The following is a 21,115-nucleotide window of genomic DNA, read 5'->3' as shown; positions in this document are numbered from 1 at the left end:
ATAAACTGGCAAAGCTTATTCTCATTATAAAACTAATCAGCCAAATCAGATTTCATTTTCAGTCAAAGTGTTTGACTTTATTTTTAATTCAGTTAAATGTATTATATACATCTGTGGCACAACCTCTTCTCAATGACAGTTCTAAAAAAGATAAGGCACACAGTTTTTAACCAAAGCTCTCTTTGCTTTACTCTTTCCTCCTGTCTCTTGGGAGTCTGCTAGGGGTTTTTTGTCTTTTTGTTTGATGCCTCTGAGGTTTTTTACATTCTGAGGCAATGCCCCATAGTAAGATTTTAGGTGGGTGAGAGGCAGCCTTTCTTCTGAAAATAGTATAGCAGTTGTGAAAAGGAAAGTAATTAAAGAGAAATGATAGCTCTGAAGAGGCCTTATCTGATCACGTAAATCTTAGGATAATACATATGGAAATTGAAGATCTTTAAGTTGTTTTCTTTACAGATATTCTTGTCTGCTTTCCTTGTGGAAAAAATCTTGGTGTATGCCTGAGTACCGGTATGAATGTAGTCATTTTGAAAACCAAGGCCCTAGAATTATCAGTTTTAAGGATGATAAGAATCACCTGTGTTGCTTGTTACACGCCCATCTCAACCCCCCGCCCCAAACACACACACGTGCATGCACTCACAGGAGTGCGCGCACACACAGACTCTTTGATCCCTGAGGTCTGGGCCAGGGATTTCTATTTGAACAAGTGTTTCTGGAAGCTGACGCAAGTTGTTCACAAACCACACTTTTGGAAGCCCTGCCATGCCCTAGACAGAAGGGTGTTTTCAGGTACAAGAAGTAGAACAAGATCCCTTTGTTTAGCATTGTATTTAATTTCTAGAGAAGTTTTGTTAAACTCATAGAACTTTAAAATTAGAATGTACTCATCTACTCAACCCCCTTTTATTTTGCACATGAGGCTGAAAGGATAAATGACTGCTGAAAGTCACAGCTAGTGATAGAGCTATTACTAGAATCTAAGTCTCTTGCAGTAAACCTTTAAACCATAGTTGCTTGCTTCTCATTATTTGTTAAATGATGGTGCTTATTGAATTTGGAACAACTAATAACCTTAAAATATTATTGGAGAATATGAGTTGATGCCAAAATAGGACTTCAGAGAGAACAGAGACTTTTAACCCTTTCTCCCCAAAGAGAAAAGGCACAGTAAATGTCAAGCTCTCTTATATAATCAGATAAGTTACTCCTCCCATTGGGAAGACAAGTAAAGATGGCAGAGGAATCTGAACTCTTTTCTCCAGTATTTTTTCTTCTTGGGGAATGAAACTCAGGTCTCTGGCTCTCTCCAGGCATTAGAGACAAGGGTTTTTTCCCCCAATAAGTAGAACCAGTTCTTCAAGTTCAGTGTTTTGTTAGACTGTTCAGTGTTTTGTTAGACTACGGTAAATGCTCTAAATATTCAGCAAGTTAAATAATTTTCTACCCTAATTCCCCCCCACCATTACTCTCTTCATAATAGTTTGATAGCCCTCGATTTTGTTTTATTTTTGCCAGTTAATTGCTTTTGCAAGTGATAAAGAAGGAGCAGGGAGAGCTGGGATCTGCACTTGTACCCTCTGATTCCTTATAAAGTTGCAGTTTTTTAGAAAAATAAATTTTTAATTTTTATTTGTGTGTAGATGTTTGATGCTAATTTGGTGCATCCTTGCCTAGCACAGAATCCTCTTATGTTACTCTACTTAATTTCTTTTCCCCTTGGGTCACCTTAGTTTTTACTGTCCCCATTAGCAGTAAGTACTTTACTTAGAAGATCTTAAGCTGCGCATTTGAGCTGAAAGTATTACAATAAATGTACACTTGGGTTTACTCTACTTCTATCAAGAGCCTTTTGAATGACTGAAATATTAAGGAGAAAGAAGTGTATCTGTAGAAAGAGGTAGGTAGTGTTTCTTGGTAGCTTATCTGAAATCTAAGATGCTGCATCTGCAGATTGTTTTCCGTCATCCAGGATCTTTATTAAATGTCATCTGGGAGCATAGCACAGCGAGTAGAACTCCTTGTTTCTTGGGGTGGGATGGGTCAGGGATCCTAAAAAGGGCCAAATAGAACTATCAGAGCAATTCTTCACCCACAAGAATCTTTAAGCCATCTTCTTGATCTGTTTTTGATTTTGTTCTTTTTTTCAATGTCACTGCGGTACAGATAAGCAAGACATGGTTTGTGTTTGAAGACTTCATAGTTTACTGCTATGTGATGATGAAACTCTTGACTTCCAAACATTGTCATTTATTTTGTAGTTAGGGTGACTATGTACTCTGGTTTTCTGTAGACAGTGCCAGTTTACCCCTATTTTTCAGCATCCTATCCAGTTCATCTCTGTTGCTCCCCTTTCACTCTCAGATGTCTTCTTTTGGACATTAAATTATTATGGTCTTCCTAGTTATAGGTAAGCCATGCTTGGGTTGAAATCTTAATTGTGAGGAAAGGATCTGTTAAAGTAGGTGTCAGTGGAGTTTATTGTTTCCGCTGCATCATGCCATAGACTTGTGATTAATGAAATCATCCCACATTAGCATTAAATTTCTTATTTTAGTTATATAAATTAATATTTATGACCATGTTATCCCAGACAAAATGTTCAGAGCAGAAATGACAAATCCTTAGAAAAGCAGTGAATTTCTAGATTATAGCTAAAAATGTCTTCCGTCTCTTATTGTTAGCGCATTTTACTTGCACCGTAATTATAATATTTGGTATGCTTTTGTATTTAATACTTAAATCAGACTTTATAAAAATCGTAGATCAAGGCTTTAAACTGATAAGCATTTCTTCACAGTCCATCTATGGAATATCATAGGTTCCCAGTCCTAGGCTTGAACGGTGGTCAGTGTCCAGCCAGGCCAGCTTCCAAACTGCCATGAAGTTGTATAATATAAGATGGAATCACTGCCAAGCATTTGAAATATTCAGTTGTGTTTTAATAATAATTTATGTATATTTAGATGTATGTAATGCTTTGTGGGACATTATTTTGTTTGTAAGAATTTATTTTTAAAGGTCAGGATCATTTGTAAACTTTTTTAATGTCAGTTCAATGCAATGTTGGCTCCTTTGACAGTCACTGAGAAATTAGTAAATGTTAAGATCTCGCGTTCTACAAAGCTATTGTAGCGTTACCTCTTGGTTTTCTTTAGAAAGGAGGAAACCTGTTAACCAGCTATTTGATTTTATTCCTACAGAGAGTTATATGAACTTCTGAAAGTATATGATTTTAGATACTGTGAATCTGTTGTTTTCCATTTAGCCAGATACCTGCTTAAATTATTCAGGCCCATGTCCTAAAGAATTCATTTTGGCAGATCTCCCTTTCATGGGTTTACATGTGTGCACACACACTATCAAGACTGTTAAAGCTTTTGCTAAAAATGTCTGTGGACAGGCTGTGTTTACAATCTGTACTTCAAAGATAAAGGAACCTGCAAGCTCTCCCCTGTGCCAAAAGTAACATGTACAGTGTTTACAAATGTCTGAAATTTTGCACTGCCATACGCTATGCCGAGATTACTTTGCTGGAATTTCCCAGATTTGTGATTAGCTGAGGAGGAATATAGAGGACCCTAAAGCTAAACTGGAAATGAGGATTATCGGAGGTAGTGGTTCAAGTAGCTCCCCAGACCTAATCTGAAGACAGTTTTCCAGATGGCCTTGAGATATCCTTTTTGTTGACAGAGCTTTCCTTGTTTGCCATTGCTATATTCTTTCTTTAAGAGCCACAGACCTCTTCTCTCCTATGGGAGAATGTCCTATTAGCATTTTGAGATCTTTTAATGCAATGAACGTGCAATCCCAAATAATTCTACTATTGGTGAATGTGGCATTGTTAAAGAACATATAATAAACCTACACTTGGGTTTACTGTACTTCTTTCAAGAGCCTTTTGAATGACTGAAATGTTACAGAGAAAGAAGTGTATCTGCAGAAAGAGGTAGTTAGTATATCTTGGTAGCTTATCTGAAATCCAAGATGCTGCTTCTTCAGATTGTTTTCCTTCATTCAGGATCTTTATTAAATGTCTTCTGGGAACATGGCACAGCAAGTAGAACTCCTCATTTCTTGGGGCAGGATGGGTCAAGGATCCTAAAAAGGGCCAAATAGTGCTGTCAGAGCAACTCCTTTCTCGAATAGTTGCTGTAATTTGGCAAATTGACATTATTATAACAGTTTATTAGAGCATCTAATTTCTTATCCTAAGGCATTTTTGTTTTTTTTTTAAACAGTAAGTACTTTGATGTCAGACATTTCCCCTTCCTTCCTTCCATCCTGTTGCTCTTTTTTCTTGGAGTTCAAAGTTATTATCTACTTCTGGATATTGCTTTTATACCAAAGGCCTTCTGTATTACCCCTTGGGTGGTTGTAACTACAGTATCTTTAGATAAGGTTCCTCTTTTCCAGCCAGTCCTGGGGATTGTTTCTCTTGCAGAGTTAGGTGGTAGATTCTAGCAATAAGAATGAAAGATGTGACATCAGAACTACCATCTAGTACAAGACAACAGTAGTTGAGGATTTGTGTGTATGATGGGGCAACAGGGGATTTAGTTCCCCTGTTGTCTCAGCATTTAGAAATTGAGGTCAGCCTGTCCTCTTCCTACAGGAAGATTATTATTAATTTTTAACTCTTTTATTTTGGAGTATAGGTGATTAACAGTGTGTTTCAGGTATACAGCAAAGTGATTCAGTTATACATGTATCTGTTCTTTTTCAAAGTCTTTTCCCATTTAGGTTGTTAAATAATATTGAGCAGAGTTCCCTGTGCTATACAATAGGTCTCTGTTGGTTATCCATTTTATTTATTTATTTTTAAACTTTTTATTTTATATTGGAGTATAGCCAGTTAATAAAGTTGTGATAGTTTCAGGTGCACAGCAAAGTGACTCAGTCATACATATACATGTACCCATTCTCCCTCAAAGTCCCCTCCCATCCAGGCTGCCACATAACATTGAGCAGAGTTCCCTGTGCTATACAGTAGGTCCTTGTTGGTTATCCATTTTAAATATAGCAATGTGCACATTTTGTTCCCTACAGTTGGCCTCATTTTTTCCACTTCCTTTTTCATAAAGAATCAAAATGTCTCCTTTGGTTTTTTCTTTCCCCCTTTAGAAAGTTACAGAACATGTTTTAAAGGAGGAATGAAATGTTTCTGGCTTCCTCAGCACTTGGCAAGGCAGCCTCTTGAATAGAACTCTCTCCTAGTCTATAGCTAGGCGCTGTTAAGTGCCTCTTGGATAGAGATAAGGAGTAAGATTATTCCACCATGGTGAGTCCCAGTCTTGACCTTCTTAAGCCTCAATTTTTCTCATCTGTAAAATGAGTCCACATACTACTCTTTCTACCTCATAGTTTGTTGTGGGGATTAAGTGTGGGAGCGCAATAGAACCTCTAATTGCCTTGAATAAGATACTAGAAGTTGTTACGCTTTTGGTAGACCAAGCTCTGGGGTATATATTCAGAATACCTCATGTCCTGGAAGCTGAGCACGAACTCCCCTTTGTGCCTGCCTAGCAGAGCCTATATTGCTTCCTTTTACCCATGCCTCTAGCTCAGATATCCTTTGCTTGACATGAGCTCTTGTCTAGGAGAGTTCTGCCTCTAGGTTCTGAGAGAAGTGTGTGTGTAGATTGGGCTAGTAGCTACAACTGCCTTGCTATGGTCTTGGTATAAAAAATTCTGTCTTACATGCACTTGAGTAGATGGCATAAAATGCAGTCGGTATACAGAAAGCATGCAATTTTCCAAATAACATATCTGATTAGGTAGTCATAATTAATAGGAGTAGGAAATGTGGTTTCATAAAATGGGAAGAAAAAGGCAATTTAAAATAACTGAATAGTGACCAGCCCACCAAATGAGAAAAGGAGATATTTTCATGAGTTCTTGCCTAATCTTTATAAGCACCACTAAGTTAATAGCTCTGTATCTTTTTGGTGTTTGCACTATGTAATGCTTTTAATATCTGTTGATTCTGTTGTGCTTTTTTTGTGTATTAAATATTTTTCATTTTGCCATTTCATGGTGTCATTATTGGGGAAATATGTAATTGTTTTTGTATGTAGCAAAATCTTGTCTTTTGTCTTTATATAGTCTTTGGTCTGACAGGAATGAAGAGAATAAATAGAAGTTACTGTACTCAAAAACAACTTTTAATCCCCCCCCCCACCTCCAATCAACATACACACAGTTAACTATTAGAGTAATTGCTGTATTTCATTTTTAGGCTCCCAATCTTGAAGGAAACCTCAATATTTTGCAGAGTACTTTTAGCATTGAGCTAAGGCAGTGAATTGTGGAGTTTCCCCCACTAGAGCCCTTGAGAATTAGAGCAGATACAGCAGCACCTGCATGTCTAGAATGATTTAAGGCAAGCCCTCTTCTTGGCCCAAGACTGCCAAACTCTTCTGAACCCATGAATATATCAACCTGTCCACCACCCTCTTTGCTACTGAAGAGATTTCAAATGGTGACAATGGATTTGCCTCTATTGAGTTTATGAAGAGGTGCCAAGTGCAGAGTTCTATTTTGTTGTGTTTTTGAATTGGGGCTAGTGTGAAAGGTACTGAGGGCTTGTCACAAAGTACGCAATGATTACTTGTATGCCTAGCATGTGCTAGGGTCTCTAGCAGTGGATCCTAAACTTTGGGAATATAGCCCTCCTTGAAAAGCTAATGAAACTTATGAAATCTCATAAAAAAAGTACAACATTTTATATTCATTTTCAGGAGCTTCATTGAAACTGGTCTGTGACCCCCAGGTTCTGTTCTTTGGAGGGATATCAAAGAAAAGCGAACCTTCCCATAAAGAGTTTGGCTAGCCCACATGCTTTTCAAAAGATCATTCTCTGGTAGCTGAGGCCATTAAGGTGGGTAAAGCATCTGGTCAGTTGTCCTGAGCTTACGGCTGTCACACAGTAGGCACAGATTGGTGCTCACTGCACAACTTTTGGGCGCACCTTTCATACGCTGCCATACAAATGATATCCCCCTAGAGGTAAGTAGTATACACCTGTATGAGGAGGCCTGGGGGTGGGGTGGGAGAGAGAGTGGAAATAGTAGGGATGGCATTTTAAAAATGAAAACAAAGCAAGAGGAGCATTAGAGACAAGGATGAGGCCAGCTTCTGTGTCCACACAACCATTCCCATGTTTTGTGACTTCTTAAAAAAAGTTATTTTTTTTTTAGTTTATTTTTTGGCTGCGTTGGGTCTTTGTGGCTGCACACGGGCTTCCTCTAGTTGTGGGGAGCAGCGGCTACTCTTCGTTGCGGTGCGCAGGCTTCTCATTGCGGTGGCTTCTATAGTGGCGGAGCACAGGCTTTAGGCACGTGGGCTCAGTAGTTGTGGCTGACGGCTCTAGAGCGCAGGCTCAGTAGTTGTGGCGCACGGGCTTAGCTGCTCTGCAGCATGTGGGATCTTCCTGGACCAGGGATCGAACCCGTGTCCCCTGCATTGGCAGGCGGATTCTTAACCACTGCGCCACCAGGGAAGTCCCAAAAGTTACTTTTTAATAATAACAACTGCATACCATGTTTTGTTTCCTGGGTTTTGTATCCTACTCACCTTGATTCCTGGTACTGCAGATTTATCATCCTTATTGAATGTAGTCTTGAGACTAGAAGAAGGCAAGCTGAAACTAGTAACTGAGCTAATCTGTCATTAGCAGACGAATGCCTAGCCAGCCAGTGCTTGTTTGCTAGAATTTGCTCAAATCCAACCTCTAAAGGTATAAAAAGCATTAGTGCTATTAGAAAGATTTCAGGTCATTACAGGTTTGGGGATACAGGGATAATCTTGCTATGTACATCTCCAACCCTAAATTCATTTGATTAATGTTTTCCTTTTGCTTTCTTTTCAAAATAAAGGATAAGAGTTAAATTCATTCAATAAAGTTATTAAGGGTTAATAGGAGCCAGAGCCTACTTGGTACTGGGAATACCACAGTGAATAAGGAAGCTCCCTCAAGTTGCCTAACAGTCTACCAGTCAAGTTAGGGACAGAAGACAGTTTCCACATGGGCTGAGGAAGCAGTAATGAAAGTACTGCAGGTAAGAGAATGGCTTGTTTGGGAACATAAAGTTGTTCCGCATAACTGGAGCGAACGATGTGACTGGAGAAGTGACGCGAGATGGGATTGGAGTGTTGGAGGGGCTGGGTAATGGGACTGGAAGATGTGATAAGCCAAGCTAACAAGTTTGAACCTTATCCTAAAGGCAGTGGATAGCCATCAAAGGATTTTAAGCAGGAGTGTGACATCTCATTTGCATTTTTGAAAGATCATTCTGGCTACATTGTTGATAAGAGACTGGAGTGCTGGCTAGATCAGAGGCAGGGAGAACAATTAAGCTGTGGCAGCAATCTGGGCTGGAAATGATGATACTCCGAAGCCAATGGCAGTGGAACTGGAAAGAATAATAGGTAACATTTACTGAACACTTAGTATGTGCTGACTTGGCATCTATTATCCCAGGAGGTATTTAAGGCTTAGCAAAATTAATCTGTCCAAGGCAACTAAGAAGTGAAGAGTCAGCAGTTAGAACCATTGTGTCTGAGACAAAACCCCAAAAGAAGTGCACGGATTTGAGAGAAATCAAGGTGGAAGTGACAGACTTCATGAATGAATGTGGATGTGAGGGAAAGGGAGGTGTCAAAGATGGTTTGGACAGTTGGTGGATGGTGGTGCCATTCATTGAGATAAAGAATATGGGTAAAAGTGTAGGTTTTTGGTGGTGGTGATGAGGTAGGAAAAAAATCATGAGTTGGATGTGTTGATTTTGTGCATTGAGGAGATTCAAATGGAAAAGGAGCTCAGGAAAGCCCTGGGCTGTAAATATTAGGTATCTATTATGTATCTTATACTTTCTAGGTACTGGGGATACAGTGGTGAAGATGATGAATGTGGACCCTCCTCTCATGGCTTAGGGAAACTAACTAGTTAAGCACATACTATTATGTGAAGAATTATGTTGGAAAAATACATGCTGCTATGAGAAATATAGAAGAGGGGCCTCATTTAATCAAGGGTTTAGGAACAACCTCCTTGAAGAAATGAGAAACATCTAAAGGCAGGATAGGAGTTTGAAGAGGTGGGGAAGAATGCCACAGATAAGAGGAGACACGCAAGGGCCTTTAGGTGAGGAAACAATGGCACCTGAGAAGACTGTAGCTGAAAGCATGGAAGGAGAGAGTTGAGTATGATAGAGGATGTAGTTGGGATAAGAATTTGAAGAGAATGGAGAAGGTCTGAAACCGATACTCTGGAGAACAGGAGAGAGAACAGAGTAGGAAACTTTTGCAAGACAAGTGCCTGAGACTACCCCATCTCTAGACGTGGGTTTCTCAACCTCAGCACTATTGACATTTTGGGTTGGAAAATTCTTTGTTGTGGGGAGGGGTGTCCTGTGCACTGGAGGATGTTGAACAGCATCCTTGGCCTCTACTCACTAGATGCCAGCAGCCAGTAGCACTCCCTGCCCAACCAATTATGATCATCAAAAATGTCTCCAGACATTGGCAAATGTCACTTAAGGAGCGAATCGCCCCTGGTTGAGAACCAGTAGGTCCAGCTGCTGAGTGCTTCAGGAGGAAAATCACACAACTTGCAGACTGCTGTTACTACACATTCATGTGCCCCACCTGGGCTTGCAATTCTGCGTGGTCCTTCGGTTTCCCTAATAGTTGAAGTGATGGTTCTAATCTATTAGACAATCATGAGAAGAAAGTGAAGACAGGTTATGTAACTTCTCTAAGCCCCAGATACCTCACGGGATAACAGATGTCAAGTCAGCACTGACTAAGTGTTCAGGGTATCTACTCTCACTATTTCCAGGAGGGGGCTGATAGGAAATGGAAAGCCTTAATGAAATTGGAAGAATGGCATAGTAGGAGTGGACCGAGAGCAGAAGAGACAGGTTGCCACGTTCTGAGAGAGATTGATGTCCTAGTAAGACTTCAAAGACGTCTGCCTCTTCTCTCCACCAGGCCTTGGAGAGGACTGTGCTTCCTGCCTTTCTCGCAGCAGGCTTGTCAGTGAAATGTGAGTGGAAATGAAGCATGTTACTTCTGAGGAGAGATTTGGGGACCATTGAGGGGGCCAGTCTGCTCCTTTCTCTCAGCACAAGGCTGGTGCACCCCAGAATGGGGGCTGCTTCTTCAGCCTGCCTCCAAGATTGGCGAGAACAGGGAGTAGAGCTGCAGCTGTCCTGCAGTGGGCAGAGAAACAAACGTTTTATTGGAAACCACCAAGATTTGGGGGTTTGTTACCACACTGTAACTCAGCCTTAGCCATCTGGTACAATCCCAGGTAAGGGCAAGTCCCAGGCCTGGCACAGTGAGTGGTTGAAGTGTTATGGGGGTGAAATTCTTTGATGTTGATATGTCAATGACAGTCCTGTGAGGCTAGGGTGTTGGATGAATCATTCATTCATATGATGTTGATATCACCCAGGATGATGGCAGGACTGTAGGAACCCAAAGTCTATAATGAATGAGGGAAGGTATCTGGAAGGTCAGCAGATGACATAATAAAGAAGGAGAAAAGAGAAGAATACGTTTAAGTCTTAAAAGAGCAGAGACTTATGTGCAGAGGGATAATGGTCGGGGTGCAGTACAGGGGAGGCCCATCTCCTGTACTGAAGGTAGATGAGGTGTGGGAAAATGACCACTAAGATTCTTTGGGGGAAAGCCAGGTATCTTTTAAGGTAAAGAAGTGGAGGAAAGAGAAGAGTTTGTGGGTGCAAGCAGGAGGATGTTTACCATGAAACAGAGTTATAGGGTCATAAGTAGTCCATAACTTGTTTGGGGTCAAGAGGTGGCTGCTCCGGATCCTCTCTCCAGAGGAAGGGTAAATACATATGTAAAATTTTATATGCAAACCCAAGGAACTTTTAGACCCCCTAACACTCTCTGTGGACCCTAGGTTAAGAACCCTGTTCTCGAGCAGTAGCTCTCAATCCTTAGCAAGCATCATAATCACCTGGAGGGCTTTGCCAGCAGATTGCTAGGCCTCGTTCCAGAGGTTCCGACCAGTATGTGTGGGTGAGCCCAAGCCCCTGCATTTGTCAGGTTCCCAAGTGATGCTGGTTTTGCTGGTCTAGGAACCACATTCTGAGAATCACTGCTGTAGTCTATAATTATAATAGGAAGTTTTGGGAGGGAGAGGAACAGTGGGCAATTGCTGGGGCAAGGTCATGAGGATAAGAATGGATTTTTTGCTTTGTCCTACTAGACTCCTAGATTTCAGTTAGATACTCAAATGTTTCTGCCACACACATACACACAGAAAACCTTTCAGGGGTGGAGAAAAGAAGGGAGAGAGGAGTAAGCAGTCATTTCAGGTTTAGGACAAGGTGTGCAAAAAAAATCTTTTAGGTTAACGTGTCTTTAAAGATCATTTTCTTCAACACCCGAAGAGGGGAAGTGATATGAAGCATTGCTTGGCTAATTAACACATTTGGTCTGGGTAGCCCCATCTTGCTTCCTCTCCCTCTGCGGCTCTTTTCCCTTCATCATTAACCTTTAAAAGAAAAAGTGGGAAATAAGCCATGTATTCAAATCAATTTAAAGAAACATGAAACTTCTGGTGCACTGTGTTGAAAAACCTTAATTCAGACTCCAGCAAAGTACACTGCTTAAAACTGGATAAAGCTGTTACCTAAATATGGGACACATTCTGGGGATAACTGCATCTGTGTTCTTTTTCTTCTGTGTGTGTGTGTGTGTGTGTTGTCTGTATTTAAAACATTTGTGACCATCAGGATTTCTGGAATCCTTGGCATTGAATTAGGATTGCCAGTTAGCTATTTAGCAGGTGACCTCAGGCAGTTCACTTAGGGTCTTTGAGCCTCAGCTCCCTGATCTAGAAAACAGAGCGTTAAGGGACAAATGAAGTAATGCCTGTGAGATACTTAGCACCTGATATTTCCTCTTTCTCTTGCTTACCTCAGAACTGGGGGCTGCAGCTTCCTCAAACGTGAGTGACCAATCAAATCTGTGGCCTTTAACCAGCAGATGTAACCTTTATCTTCCACCAGAGGGCCCCAGCAATCTATAAAATCTAAGAGGAAGGTCCCTTTGCCATTAAAACAGCATACTTGAATCTGCCTGAGGATAACCCCCTAGGTTCAAGTCTTATTTGAATATTCTTCTTCCTGGTGCTTGGAGGAATCATTTGTAAGATTCCTCAAATATCCAGGAGGGAAATCTGAAGTAAGAAATTTGGAGTAAATGGTACTCTAACTCCACACCAGGCACGAAGAAGATTATATTTCTGATTTTTATTTTGTTAATTTCTACCATCCATGCTCCATCTCCTCATACTGTATGTAACCTAGGTACGAATTATTCTCTCAATAATAAGCGATTGCAGTTCCTTTCTTCCTGGTTTATTCAAATGAGCTGAACCGCTGTTTTTTCCCTTTGATGTCCTCTTGCCTCCAATCATGGTCAGCTTTCCTTCTAGCAGGCGGGAAGGGAGGGTGGGGGGATCTATTTCTGAGCCTCTGCCTCACTGCTGAGCCTCAGAAGCTGCTTCCCTGAATCCCTTTGTGGTGAGAGTCTAGTGATCAGCACAAAAGGATGTTTTCTGGGGAGAAAGCTCTTTCTCCATTTGAGGAAGGGAGACAACTGGAAAAAGTTGAGGCCACCAGCCAACACAGCCTCCCTCAAAATATCACAGACTTCAGGGAAGAAATGATATCCTGTGTGTATCTGTCCTGTACACACTGTTTCTTCTTTACCTGTCTTCTTTGTCCTTTAACCTGATGTAGGAGGAAATATAGCCTCAGGTCAGCTTTCAACATTGTTCCTGGGAGTGCTGGCCCAGGCTAGGAAAGCCTGAAAGAAAATCAAAAGGGTATGTCATGCATCTTATTAGTAACACAGAACCATAGAATATTTGGGAAGAACAGGTCTCCAGAGATCTAGAACAACCCCTCATTGTTTGGAGAGGAGAAATGCCATGGTCAGAATTACATGGTTGGTTAATGGCAGACTAGCTATTCTAGTAGGACTAGACTCCAGATCCATGGGTAGACACACCTGTTCTTGTCTCACCACTCAATTTTTTAAATCAGCCATCATCACTAACATTTATTATGTTCTCAGATGTGTCATGCATCTGTTTTGTTTTATCGTGTGTAATCTTCACAACAACCCTATGAAAGAAATGTAGTGTTATGTGAATGAAATAAGTTATCCCCATTTTAAAGAGGCATAGAGAAAGAAGTTAAATAAAAGATATAGGAAAAAAATTAAGCTAGTTCCATTTAAATCAGTGTTTCTCCAAGAGGGTTAGTGGCTTTTTTTTTTTTTTTTTTTTTTTTAATGGGACTATCCCTTGCACAGCAGGATACTTAGCATCTCTGGCCCCCAAGCATTAATTGCCCCAGTCATTATGATAACACCCCCGGTTTCCCCAAATCCCAGAAGGTAGGGTAGAGGTGATACTGCTGCTGATTGGAACCACTGACTTAAATGCACGTGCACAGGAAAAGGAATAGTAAAATTGCTCTGCTGGTTTGGTTGGTTTTATATTAATAAAGGTCGCAAGATGGAGATAAGAGCAGGACAAGAGGAAGGAAATCCCTGGGGTGAGTGCAGCTCTGGAAGGGAAGAGGCTAATTTATAAAGGAGGGGAATGAACACTAGACCAAGGAGGCTCTTCATATAGGGTCACTGCAAAAACCCAGAGTGTACCTCTGGAGACCAGCCGGGTCTCACAGACAAGGAAAGTGGCTGGGCCAGGGGACAACAGGGAGTGCAGGGGCTGGAGTAAATATTGGATTTAACAAAGGAGTTTTAAGCAATAGTTAGGCCAAGAAAAAAATGCCTGCAGGTGAATTTGAGTAGTCTGTGACTTGTGGGTCAGGTCATCTGAGGGGCCATTCCCATTTAAGGGATATACCCACCATGCTGGTTGGTGGAAGGGATGTGGGTTTCAGCACACACAAGAAGGAAATTTACTACCCATCTGAGTTGGCAAACATCGGGACAGAGGAGTTGTGAGCATTCCCTGGGGCACTGGGCATCTGTGCTAGGGGACCATCTGTCCAGGGAGCTGAAGCGGGCATTCTGTGCAACCTCTGGTCCCCTCTGGATCTGAGATTCTGGAATTCTGGGGCTGTGATTCCTTAAAGGCAGAGCTGGGAACAGGAAAACTCTAGAGCAGGGCCACTGCCTGTCATGCTACCAACCCAGGTCCCTGGCAATGGTTCCTTAGCTCAGTGCTGTCATTCCCCCTGATGCGTGGAAATGGGGAAAAGAGGTCGCTGAGTCCCCGCTCCCTAGAGGCCCTTTGCCTTGGTTCATAGCACTGGCAGTTTACAAACTCAAACAGCTTTTATTCTGTCTCAGCCAGTGGGCCCTGACACCGACTGCAGAGCTAAACAACCAATTTTCCAATCCAGCTGTTCAGCTGCACTATAGTCTTAAGTTTAAATGCACTTTTTAAGAAAACCTTCGGGAACTATCTCCTTCCCTCTGCTTTCTTTCTCTGCTGTGAGTCCAACAGAAAGCAGGCACTTGGAAGAGCAGTGCTTGACACACAGAATGCTTGTGCCTGTGGATCCGGTTTCGGACTCAACCCACCTTCCCCTCTGGACGGTGATGGGAATGAAACCCCAAACTCCAGCGCCTGCCCTCCCTGATCTTTGGGAAGGGGCCGCCAGGGCATCTTGCTCTCTGGCGGGCAGCACTGTGCCTTTAAAACCAGTGGACATATATACATTACCAAACGTAAAATAGATAGGTAGTGGGAAGCAGCCACATAGCACAGGGAGATCAGCTCGGTGGTTTGTGACCACCTAGAGGGGTGGGATAGGGAGGGTGGGAGGGAGGGAGATGCAAGAGGGAAGAGATATGGGAACATATGTATATGTATAACTGATTCACTTTGTTATAAAGCAGAAACTAACACCACTGTAAAGCAATTATACTCCAATAAAGATGTTAAAAAAAAAAAAAAAGCAGTGCCTCTGCTGTTTCCGACTTGTAGCAGTGGGGCAGGCAAATGTGGGGGAGGCAGCACAGTTTTGCCAACGAAACTCCTGATATGGAGGAGTTGAAAACCAGGCTGCAAATGTTAATATCTAACAAGCCAGGAAGTCTCTGTTCCAGTCCTCCAGGTCTAGTCAGTCGTTGGCTTCAGAAGTCTGTAACCCCTCTCCTTCCTGACTTTGCTTACATCCCTATACCCTAGGCCTTAGGGTGGGCTCTCAGAAGGGAGGTGGTCCCAAGCCCTGTTGCCTGTCCTTCCTGGACCACATCCAGCATAGGCCAGGTTTTATTGAGCCTCAAAAATTTCTCTGCTATGGGCAGGGAGGATGGTGTAGGTAGAGGCTGTTGACAGGCCTGCAGCACGACGCACAGAATGAATTCTGAGGCCAGCACCAGGGAAGGTGACTTTCTAGCTCTACTCCATCTTAACCTCCCTCTGGCATCCCTGGGAGTCAGACCATGGGTCATCATTTTCTTCTTCCTTCTCTATTCAGCCTCATATCTGGATGCCCTGTCCAAATCAGCTTCCCATCCTCCACTACAAGGAGAACTCTGATGGGCTAGGGGACCTCGGTAGTATTGCTCAGGAATCATCCTTTAAGGAATTTACCTACAGCACAAAATTTCAGAATTGTGAACAGAATCAGCGTTTCCAGAATTTTGGCTATCGCAGATGAATGGAATTAAAAATAAAACACAGCAATAAAAATGACGTTTTTTTTTTAAGATGGGGACTTACATAGGGTTGCCAGCCTTTATTTCATCAAACACATACATTAAAAAAAGGACAACTACTCGGGACTTCCCTGGTGGTCCAGTGGTTAAGACTCCGCACTCCCAATGCAGGGGGCCAGGGTTTGATCCTTGGTCAGGGAACTAGATCCCACATGCATGCCACAACTAAGAGCCCGCATGCCGCAACTAGGAAAGTACATTTTAATGCCACAGATGTGTGAAGGAGATAATCTCTAATAAAGGACGGTCCTTTGAATAAAGTCTTATAGCTTTATGAGAAAGTTATCTCATTCTTATTTTCCTAATTTCATCCCAGATGTGACATCTTTGTCATGGACTTCCTCAGCACTCCGATGGGGCTGGCACTAGATGGCTTTTCCCTTTCCACTTTCTGTGCCCGTCTCTGTCGTTTCTGCTTTGTCATGAAAGGAAGATAGTCATCATGTTAGGAAAAGTTGTGAAAGACTTTGAAATGGGCAAAAAAGGTTATTGGGTGTCCTGTCTAGTTTCTCTCTGGATTATCTTTGCCTTTCATTGTCTTTGAGCTCTTTTACCACTCTGTAAATTGTAGAAAACTGATCATAGTGCAAATGATTTTGCCAATAAAAATACAAATTGTATCCAGTGGAGATGCAGTCGATTATTGCCCTGTGGATATTGACCAGTGTTGTGTCTGTTAAGTAAATTAATTGCAGCATTCCTGATGGCTTCCGTACATCTGCTTTTTGGATTCTCTTTTGAGCAGTTGTAACATCTTACTAGATCCCTCATTAATTGATGAGTTAAATGATATCATTGACATGTGTTAGTTTTATATTTGTACAAAGATCTTGATGTTACCTTTAAAAAAAATTACCGTTTTACAATAACTACCTCTGAGAGTTGTGCCTGGCACATAATGTGCCTTCCATAGCTGGGACAATCCTTGCTTCTTCTGGATTCTGAGCTGCAGGGCACCCTGTGTTTTCTCAAATGAAATAAACAAAATCATCTGATTAAACTTCTCACGTTACAGTATTAGTGACTTTGACTTCCCAAGGATTTTCACATTTCAAAAGAGGACCCTAGGGGAACAATAATGCTTGCCCTGAAAAATGACTATAATGGTGAAAATCCAGAGGGGTGCTGTGCTATAGATATTTGGGGCCAAGTACCTTTAAAATAACCTGCCCTCCTGGCATTCAGCTTCAGAGGACAATTTGATTCACCTCCCCTCACCCCCTCTCCAATGCCAGAAGCACCAACCTTACCATGCAAAGGGGAACAGTTTCAAACTTGTACCAGGTTCTTAAAATAAACATTTATTAAATCCTCTCCTTGATCTGTGAGGTGGGTATGTTTATACCTGTTACTGATGAGGAACTAGAAGAGGTTAGATGACTGGCCCAAGGTTGTACAGCTAGGAAGTTGTTGTGCCAGATTGAAATCCAGGGTCTGAATCCAGAGCTGTGGATTTGAACCATGAACCAGCCCTTATAGTCAAGACTCTTTCCTCCCCCAAACCGTCACCACTGCTGAGATCCGCTGCCAAGTGTCACATCTGGGCAAAGACAGTGCTCTCCTTCAAATGGAAATGCCCTTTAAGGCTTAACACACTTGCCATGAAAATAATGTCAGAAACAAATTGATCTGAACCTGGGAACCAAGAGGTCTGACCAAGAGGTTAGGGCACAGCCAGAGAGGAGCCGGGGAAGGTAGGCAAGGAGCTCCCTCCAGCAGGGTCCTCTGTGCTCTGCGGGACTGAGGGCTAGGGATGGACCTGACAGGAGAAGGAGGAAGCTGGGGAGGAGCAGCAGAGTGAGTTGGTGGGAGAGCAGTGGACAATGTGCCCTCTCTCCCTGCCACGTGACAACCAGGAAGATACAAGGTGTAGGAAGAGGAGGATGCAGACTTTGGGAGCTGAGGAGGGCCAAACCCCAAAATGGCTTCCTAAAGGTTAACTGGCCAAAGCCATGCCCTCCTCTGCACTGTGCTGGCCAAGGGGACCCCGTGGCCTGTGCCAGGTGTGGCAGGGCATGTGGATGCTAGGATGGCTCAGAGGATCAAGGACAATGAGCCAGGTCAGAGCAGCATCTCTGCTGAGCCAGAAACAGGAGGCCTGGGCACATGGAAGCCAGGTATGTGGGTGTCTTGGTGATGGATGGAGCAAGTGTGACCTTTCCCTCTGTCGAGTCCAGCTGGACAGACCCAGTGGCTCCAGGGCCCCTTGTCATCCACTGATTGCTTTGTGATTAATGCACAAATCACTTATTCCCACTTCCTGTCCCTGCTCTGTGCTCTCCTAGCTCACATGTTAGACCCTCTGCACTTAGGTAATTTACTCAGAAATTATTGTCCCTAGAATCTCCCAGCATGCTCGATGTACAAGTAGTAACCAGGATGTGCGTGCGATTCCCTTGTGGAACCAAGGACAGACAGACCGGTCACAGCACTAGGGAGAGCCTGAAATATCTGTAATGAGTAAAGCAGGGCCCAACTGAGGCCAGAACCTGTCCTGCCCCAATCTCCCCTTCTTTCCTGCACACTTCTGTGCTCAGCTGGAATGAGGTCCCACATCGCGGTCATTCACTGGAGCTGCCTGTAGGGTCCCACATAAAGATGGGTAGCCTAACCCTGGTTTGTCTGGAAACCAGAAAACTGCATGTGGAGGAGAGGGAGGCCACCCTTCAGTTCCCAACACCAAGCCAGGTAGACCCTCCCCCTACCAAACACAGACAGTGAATGAACATTCTCATCTCTTTTCAACAAATACTTTCTTCACCTTGGCCTGGGGTCCCAAAACAAAAACTGCATATAAACTAGGTTTACTGCTGACTTGGCTGCATGGACTTTATGACTTATCAGAGCAAGGAAAGACAGTCATTCTGTCTTATTTACTGAGTACCAGATAGGAGAGAGGGATTGTTTGTGTTAATTCACTGGGAAAAGCAGCACATTAAAAATGCTTTATGGGACTTCCCTGGTGGTGCAGTGGTTAAGAATCTGCCTGCCAAAGCAGGGGACACGGGTTCAAGCCGTGGTCCAGGAAGATTCCCACATGCTGCGGAGCAACTAAGCCCGTGCGCCACAACTACTGAGCCTGCGCTTTAGAGCCCGCGAGCCACAACTACTGAAGCCTGAGCGCCTAGAGCCCGTGCTCCGCAACAAGTGAAGCCACTGCAATGAGAAGCCTGCGCACTGCAACAGAGTAGCTCCCGCTGGCCACAACTAGAGAAAGCCCATGCACAGCAACGAAGACCCAACGCAGCCAAAATAAATAAATTAATAAATTAATTAATTTTTTTAAAAAAGCTTTATGCTGTTCCTTCTTTCATGTTGTAGCAGAATGTATTTAATTATCCCTCACCCTACCCCATTCCCCACTTGCCTCCCTCCCTTCCTATACAGGGCAGATTAAAATGTTTTTGCTCAGTTCGAGGAGCAAATTTGTAAGTAATTTGTAAGGTAAAGGATGGGGGACAAATGCTCTATTTGCAAAATAAGGCCAGGAGTCTGAGTTCTTGTGAGACAGAGTAAAGTTATGAGAGTTGGAAGAATGTGAATACCTCCAATAGACCAAAGGGGAGCTCTGAAGAGAAATTAATCTTCTGGTGGCGAGGTATATTTGACTTAAGACTTTTTAGGAGGAAACCAGCTGCTGTGGGGATAGGAGGCCGCATTTAGGGGGCTAGAAGTCCCCCTGCAAGGATCGCTGAGACCAGAGCTCAGCCCTGTCCTCTGCAGAGCCTGCGGGTGTCCCTTTCCTGGTACCACATGGAAGACAAAGGACTTCCTAGATGTCCCATGTGCATCCTCCCTTGTTCCCCAACTCTCCCCTCTCTCTCTGTCCGCAGCCCTCTCCCACTTAACTCCTCCCCCATTGGTGGTCCAATCCTCCCACTCTTAGATGTGGCCTTGGAGGACAATGCACAAGGGGATGCTCCCGGGTCACAGAACAAGGCATGGCCCATCTGGCTGAATGAGTAACTCGCATACCTACTTTGGAAAGGAGCCCTTGCCTGTCAGTCCAGTGGGGTGTGGTCATAGCAGTAATAACGGCCTGTGCTTACATGGTGTATCCTTCTAATCAGATATTTACAGATATTAACTCATTAACGACAACTCTGTGAGTTGGGTACTGTTACAACCCAATTTGACAGATGAGTAAACTGAGGCACAGAGAAGTTAAATGACTTGCCCAGGGTCACACAGCTAGCAAATGGTGGCATAGGGATTTGAATCTGGCAATTTCCCTCCAAAGTCCACACACTTAACAACTATCCATTCTGCTCCACGCCCCCAGGTGAGCATTCTCTTACGTTAGACTCTTGATTGCCAGTGACAGAAACCCAACCCAAGGACATTCCAGGCAGATGAAGCAGCAGTTGCAAAGGCTTGGAAGTCTGAAAGAGAAGGTGGGTGGTCAGGGAGGGTTGTAAGTTACTGGGAACAGAGATGAAAGGAAGTCATAAGAGGGATCTTCATTTGGGTCAGGTGCACAGAGACAGGGGGCTCGCTGCAGTGACCTGGAGCTGAGGACACCAACTGTCTTGTCACTGAGGCGGGGGGGGGGTGAGGAGAGACACAAGGGAGCAAGTGTGGCCTGGAGCCCTGTGCCCTCCTTGTCCAGCATTCCTCAAACACTCCCTCACTCCCAACTCTTCTCTCTTTCCTCATCTATTTTTTTGGTTTTCCAAATCTTTTTTTTTGCTTCTGGCGCCCCTGGAGAGTGTGTGCTCCACAGATGGAGCTCTGATCTGTCTCAGCCCTCCAGGAGGGGCAGTCTCTGGTGCAGATTAATCATGCAGCTTGACACCCGTCCCCATGTAAGTCTGGTTCTTTTAATCAAAGATTCAGTAGGAGGGGGTGTTGTGTCAGGCTCTGGGAGCTGGCAGGGGGCCGGGGGAGTGTATCAGTGGGTCTGAAGCCTCCTTTCTTTAGGGTGTGTGGTCTTTGATTTATCTTTTCCCCCTTTGCCACTCCTCACTGGCAGTTTTGAAATTTGAGTTCTCCCTGAATCCGCACAGCAAACTGAGTTACAAGACAGAGTTCCCCTCCCCCATATCTACCCAACCACCATACTGGGTGAGGCTATGGCGGGGGTGGGGTGGGTACAGGGGAGGCCTGGTGTCCTGGCCAAGTGCCTACCAGACACTGAGTGAGCGGCTTCCTCCTCCTGCTCCTACTCTGAACTTGAGCAAGCCATTGAACGTTCCTGGGCTTCTGCATCATCCTTAATGTGTCAGGCAAGGTGACTTGTGACTGCTCCTACCAACCTCGTGCACAGGGACAAATGGAACAGAGAGGAGACCCAGTAAGCAGAGGCCCAAGTCGTCTTCTCCCTGAGATGTGCAGGTCAGATGGCTCCCATCCCCCCAGCAAAGGGTCCAGCTGC

The 21,115-nt window shown here is 43.5% G+C and overlaps 1 protein-coding gene across 3 annotated transcripts in view; it reads left to right on the top strand.

Moving 5' to 3' along the window:
* The window catches only part of MDM4 (MDM4 regulator of p53), a 94,224-nt gene that overhangs the window by 34,583 nt on the left and 38,526 nt on the right, over positions 1-21,115 (top strand). The window lies entirely within an intron of this gene.

Source organism: Eubalaena glacialis, chromosome 3, assembly GCF_028564815.1.
Source record: "Eubalaena glacialis isolate mEubGla1 chromosome 3, mEubGla1.1.hap2.+ XY, whole genome shotgun sequence".
NCBI lineage: Eukaryota > Metazoa > Chordata > Mammalia > Artiodactyla > Balaenidae > Eubalaena > Eubalaena glacialis.
Note: the sequence above shows the minus strand (reverse complement) of the source record. Positions and strands in the feature narration are given on the sequence as shown.